Source organism: Alligator mississippiensis, chromosome 3 (genome assembly GCF_030867095.1).
Source record: "Alligator mississippiensis isolate rAllMis1 chromosome 3, rAllMis1, whole genome shotgun sequence".
Taxonomy (NCBI): Eukaryota; Metazoa; Chordata; order Crocodylia; family Alligatoridae; genus Alligator; species Alligator mississippiensis.
Window position 1 is genome coordinate 44790923 of NC_081826.1, and position 6457 is coordinate 44797379.

General features: G+C 42.0%; 1 long non-coding RNA gene across 1 annotated transcript; it reads left to right on the top strand.

The window, feature by feature from the left end:
• The first annotated feature begins 1967 nt into the window (after nt 1-1967).
• LOC132249270 (uncharacterized) lies at nt 1968-6042 on the top strand. The gene is made up of 2 exons (XR_009460673.1): nt 1968-2163; nt 2727-6042. It is a non-coding gene; the product is annotated as an uncharacterized LOC132249270 (long non-coding RNA).
• Nucleotides 6043-6457: the final 415 nt, after the last annotated feature.

Sequence of the window (6457 nt, forward strand, 5' to 3'; positions counted from 1 at the left end):
TAAAGATGTACCATGTGATATACATATCTAGACAAAACAATTCAAATATCGATTATGGATACTCATAGTGTATGGCTTATGACTTAGTTGAAAAGAGTTATACAGAGAATTTTTATGCTGAATACATTTGAGAAGATCACTTGCTGTTGACAGACAATGTGCAAACAGAAAGAAACAAAATTTGACTATTATGTCCTAAATTATTCACGCAGCTTTAATAAGAATAAGCCAAATCTCATCTATTTGTGGAATTACAGCAGACATTTGAATGGCAGGAATGAGATGCATATGCACAATATGGATCTGATTGTGTAAATATAATTAGGTCCTACTTTAATGCAATCTTAAAAAAGAATTGAAAGACTGCTGGGAAAAGACCAAAGACTTGTTGATGGAAATCCAAAGATCTTCATATATCATCATTGTGAACTGTTTTTCTCACCAGTAAAGGTAAATGGTGACTCAGCAGCAAGTGCTATTACCAGATTAGCACCCAGATTTGTCCATGTACCAGATTCAAAGTGTTCTAAAAAATAGTAACTATCATATGACTAAAATGTAGTTAAGTTATGACAAGGAAATATCTATGATGTGACAGTGGATTCGCAGAACTGTCAATATAAAATAAGTGTGATGGGATTGCTTTGTACTCTGAAGTGACTGTCATATAGTGGGGGGATGTTGACTAGACTGTAATAGCAATGTGTCTACACATGCCAGCCAAGTGACTGATAAGTCACTACAATAAGTGATGATTTCTATGTGAAGGTTGACTTTAATAGTTTTAGAGTGGCTATGGACTGCATACTCAACTTGAGTACTTTCCATTAACTGCAAAGGGATTTCAATCAGTGTTTTATTTAAAGCCAATCCAGAGGCCCGATGCTTTCCGGCTAGCTCTGTCTGACATCATAGAAGAAAAATGACCTGAGTAAGGTCACCTTTTGGTAAAAGGCATTCTACTACAGACATAATTTAGCAACTCTGGTATACAAAGGCCATGGATGGGCTAGAGCTATATATCCCCTTGAAGCACTCCAAAAATCAAACAAAAGCCATTCTTGCTGTTTGTAGGGTTAGGGTTACGGAGATGGGAATTTCCTGTGCTGCTGCAAGAGCTCTAGAGGTTCTCTAGAGGTTGAAAAGTTACTGCTTTTCAGTTGCTGCTGGTTGATCTTTGAGAGCCTGCCCCCTTTCCTGGGTGGGGAGAGGGCAGGCTGTCAGTGTTAAGGCTCCCTTGGAGGTGGGGAGAGGGGGAAGCTCCTTACTGTGCCCGGGCTTGAGTGCTCACTTTTGAGGCAACTTTGGGGTTCTTCAGTCAGGGAAATGCTGTATTTTTGTACTAACAGTATATTTTTACCAAGGCTACCAATGAATGCCTGTCCATACCCAGTGTTCTCTCAACAACCAATGTCACCAGGAACAGGCTAAACTGTTTGCCAGCATTAATGCCATGTTGGGGGCATCATCTGTGAAGGAAATTCTCAAAGTTTGTTGAATTTTCTTCAATAGCTTTGCCACTTCTGGTCAAGGATAGCCAGAAATAGCTGGTAAGTGGTGCAGACACATTAGGCCTCTGCCTAACAAGTTGCCTCTGATGGCTAGAAAATCATATTTAGAGGTTTGCTGTCAGGAATTGGCTTGTAGGTAAAGTAAATATTGCATTAGAACACTGGTCCAGGGCAATGGGAAGGGTTAATTGGTTTCTAAAAGCCTGTTTGTGACAAAGTTTCCTTCAAGGCCCACTGTGTCCAGAACTAGCAGACACCATGTCTGAGGCCAACAGAAAAGTGGGCATACACAGGTTGGGAAACTGAAGACATGTACCACACTGCTCCATAACATGAGATAAGGTGGCATTAGGTTCAAGTGCCCAACTTCAGAGTCCCTGGGATTTCTGGTTTTGTTGAACAGGCCAAATTAGGAGACTGGTGAGTTGATGTCTTCCCCACGTGCAAATGGGCTAAGGAGGTGCTATGGTTGTCTCCTTGAGCCCCTCCATGATGATGTCTTTTTGCCCACCATGACTTTGGTGTTTCTTATTTTTAATTCAGGAGTTGGCTCCCTGGGGAAGGATCACCTCGGATTACTTGCTGGGACTGGTATGGGGTCCTCCTTCCCTATACGCCATCCTCACCACACCTTTAGATCATCTATTCCAAGGTAAAGCACTCCGGGCTACCCACTATCCCAGGCAGAGCTAATCTATCTCCTGCTCTCCAGTTTGGAGGGAGCTGATCCCAGTGGCCTTCAGATATGACCCAGAGGCTGTTGACCTCAGACCTAATTAGCACCTAATTAGCAGTGCTTAATTAGCAGCAGTCTCCCAAGTCCAGGACAATGGGGGGTGGTTTTTGGCCCCAATATGATTGACGGACCAATCAGGGTGTCTCTATCACCACCCAATTAGCCTGGCAATGGATCAGAGTCTGACTAATTAAAACTACCCACTCATATATTTAACTGGCACAAATTAAACAGTTTATTTTTATAACCAACAATAACAAACAGATGAGCAAGCAAACAGGTAAGTAATTCACACTAATTCACTATACAATTAAAAATGCTATTCCGACACTCATCTAAACTATATTCTTAAATATCCTTATCAATATACTTATATCCTAGTTCTATAATATCAATGCAATCAGGGATGGTGGAAATTTTATTAGAGGAGGGAGAGGGAGAGAGAGAGATTAAGAGAGATTTTTCTTTATTCAATATAGCTTCGGTCACTCAGACATGGACTGCACCTCAGGCAGCCACTGTGGAACGCATCTTCCAGACCTTCTCACCATAGAAGAGAGAGACCCACATCCAGAACAGGAAGAGAGCAGGAGGAAGGTGATACTCACCACAGAATAGAGGGCTGCTTCTTTTGTTGTAAACACACCTGGGGGAACAGTCCAGGGAGCCCACCCTTACTACAGTGGTTGAGGGAAGATCTCCAAAGGTGGGAACTGGTAAAGTCCCTTGGTGATCAAGATCTGGGCAGTGAGTCTCCACAATCTACCCTTCGGACTCACACCAGCGATTGCTCACTTCCAATTTACCAGCTGTATTCCTCACCCACTCAATCACTATTCTCTCTCTCTTTATCTCACCAACTACTTCAAACAATCACCTCAAGTATTCACACTCAATCCCACTCTAGTCCAGACACCCTCAGGCAGTCTCACACATGCCACATACACATGCTCGACAACCTCAAGCACCCACATAGGTGTCAATCAATGGGCCTTATGTAGGAGTGGTGCACTACACACTCTACAGCGCTGTGCATGGCACTTAAAGTTGCACACAGCACTCCAATTGAGGGTGCCTCACCTCATTTTTTATAGACAGGTCACAGAGAGGTTACAAGCTGACCTACTTCCAGTCATTACAACATAGCACCTGAGTCAGTTAGATATAACACCTGACTCCAGGACCAAACTTTTCCTCCAACAAGGCCAGCTCAACTTGGAGGCCACCACCCCAATCCATTATCTAGGTACTCTTAGCGCAGGGGAATGAGTTCCAAATGAACCCCTACTCCTGGACGCAGGAGTAGGGGTTGACGTCGTTTACTTAGACTTCAGGAAGGCCTTTGATACGGTATACCACACCACACCATACTGGTGAACAAGTTAAGAGGCTGTGACTTGGATGACTACACAGCCTGGTGGGTGGTGAATTGGCTAGAGGGTCGTATTCAGAGAGTCATAGTGGATGGGTCAGTATCAACCTGGAAGGTGTGGGCAGTGGGGTACCGCAGTGCCCGGTCCTTGGACCGATACTCTTCAATGTCTTCATCAGCGACTTGGACAAGGGAGTGAAGTGTACTCTGTCCAAGTTTGCAGATGACACAAAACTGTGGGGAGAAGTGGACGCACTGAAGGGCAGGGAACAGCTGCAAGCAGACCTGGACAGGTTGGACATATGGGCAGAAAACAACAGAATGCAATTCAACAAGGAGAAATGAAAAGTGCTGCACCTGGAGAGGAAAAATGTCCAGCATACCTACTGCCTAGGAAATGACCTGCTTGGTGGCATGGAAGTGGAAAGGGATCTTGGAGTCCTAGTGGACTTCAAGATGAACATGAGTCGGCAGTGTGACAAAGTCATCAGAAAAGCCAATGGCACTTTATCGTGCATCAGCAGATGCATGACGAACAGAACCAAGGAGGTGAAACTTCCCCTCTATCGGGCGCTGGTCAGACCACAGTTGGAATACTGCGTGCAATTTTGGGCACCGCACTTCAAGAGGGATGTGGATAACCTGGAGAGGGTCCAGAGAAGGGCCACTCGTATGGTTAAGGGCTTGCAGGCCAAGCCCTACGAGGAGACACTAGGGCACCTGGCCCTCTTCAGCCTCCGCAAGAGAAGATTGAGAGGCGACCTTGTGGCTGCCTGTAAGTCCATCATGGGGGCACAGAAGGGAATTGGTGAGGCTTTACTCACCAAGGCGCCCCTGGAAGTTACAAGAAATAATGGCCATAAGCTAGCAGAGAGCAGATTTAGACTAGACATTAGGAAGAACTTCTTCACAGTTAGAGTGGCCAAGGTCTGGAATGGGCTCCCAAGGGAGGTACCGTGGGGGTCTTCAAGAGGAGGTTAGATAGGCATCTAGCTGGGATCATCTAGACCCAGCACTCTTTCCTCCCTATGCAGGGGGTCGGACTCGATGATCTATTGAGGTCCCTTCTGACCCTAGCATCTATGAATTTATGAATCTATGAAAAAAACAAGAACCTTAGCTAATGCAAGACATATAAATGAAACAAAAGGAAAAAAAAATCAAACAGACACAGTGTCTTCAGGTTCAGTATAGGAATCCTGCTCTCTGAGAGGGGTTTGAGCCTGCCAAATCTTCCCTCTCCCTTTCCCCACACCTGCTGGTTCAGGACAGCTTCTGACTGGCTGCACCCAACTGGTCAAATTCCCAGTGGTGGGGCTTCCTCAAGCATCTGCATTATTCTTATCTGCTATCGATGTGCATCAATAAAATTTGCCTATTATTGAATGGAGAAGTCATGGTGAGGCTATGGGTTTGGGTCTGCCCAGAACAAGGTATCTAGGTCATAAATCCAGTGTCAACAGCCTCTATTGGGAGAACCCCAAAGATCCATGCATTCTTTGGGCCTAACCTACTTATCTGATGATGAAGGACAAAAAATGTGAGTGTTAACCTGCAGGATTTCCAGGCCTATTTGAGAGAATAGGTAACATATAGGTCACTTGGTCCTTAGTAATTAGTTCTGTCAAAGTATGTCTTGAGAGACACCATTGATGCTCAGCAAATAATGAAATAAAATATTAAGATTTAATTAAGAATAAAGGAAGAATGATTGTTTTCATAAAATAGGCAGGATACCAATACAAGGATTGATTGATATGTCTAAGCCACACAGTGATTCATTTGCAGGGATGGGACTACAATAAGGTAGGAATGGTTAACTGAAAAATTGTTCTTCAGGAAAAAGTTAAAATATATCATTTTACTTAAACATTTTCATGAATCACTTTATTTAATTTTTCCAATATTTAGTTAGATAATTCAAACTCTCTAAAAACTAGTATTTGGGGGAGCAGGGAAGTTGTTTACAAAACTGAAAACTTTCTGTTGACTTTCTGTTTTTCATCTTTCAGGACATTTTCTTTCTCCCTTCTTTCTTTCAATTTGCTTCTGAAAATACTTGGGGAGATTCAACTGAAAAATAATAAAATGTGTGCATGTTTTGTATGGTTTTTTTTATTTTCATTTTTTTTTAAATCTGTAGGCCAAAGTTTTTCTTGAAATAAATTTTAGGTAAAAAATAGAAAATAGTTCTAGAATTCAGAATTTGTATCCTTTTATTTCGATTACTCTAACTGTGATATCAACGGGACTGAACAAGAAATTAAAGAATTGTCAGTCACACCACTGGACTTGCTTTAATTACCATAATATTAATCATAGTTTTGATCTGTAAATTTCCACGCATTTTTGTTCTTGTTTTTCATAAAAAATAAGATTATGTATGTAAGCAATCAGAATAAACAATTTTTAATTGTTAATGACATAGTATCATGTGTACATTATTTATCTCAGTTTTTTCAGTCTCAAAAGGAATCATATTGAATATGCCTGTGTACTGATATTTTTAGTCCTTTATCTAAGCATTTTAAAGTGCAATATTTACTTGCTTAAATCTGTATCTTATGTGTATTGCTTAACTGATGGACCCTAGCAGCTCTTTTCAAACGATGGCTGTGTATGAGTTCAGTACTTATTTTGGAATGCATGCTGATTTTGAGAGCACACACTATTTACTTGTAAGACAGCACTTTGGCATTTTCTAGAAAGTGGCCTTGCACCCAATAGACCGTAAAGGCTAGGTAGGAACATTCTGTCATGTTAATCCTTTTACTGCCTTTTGGGTCAATAATCTGAGCACTAATGTTTCTTTAAGTCCATTATATCAATCGAGTTGCT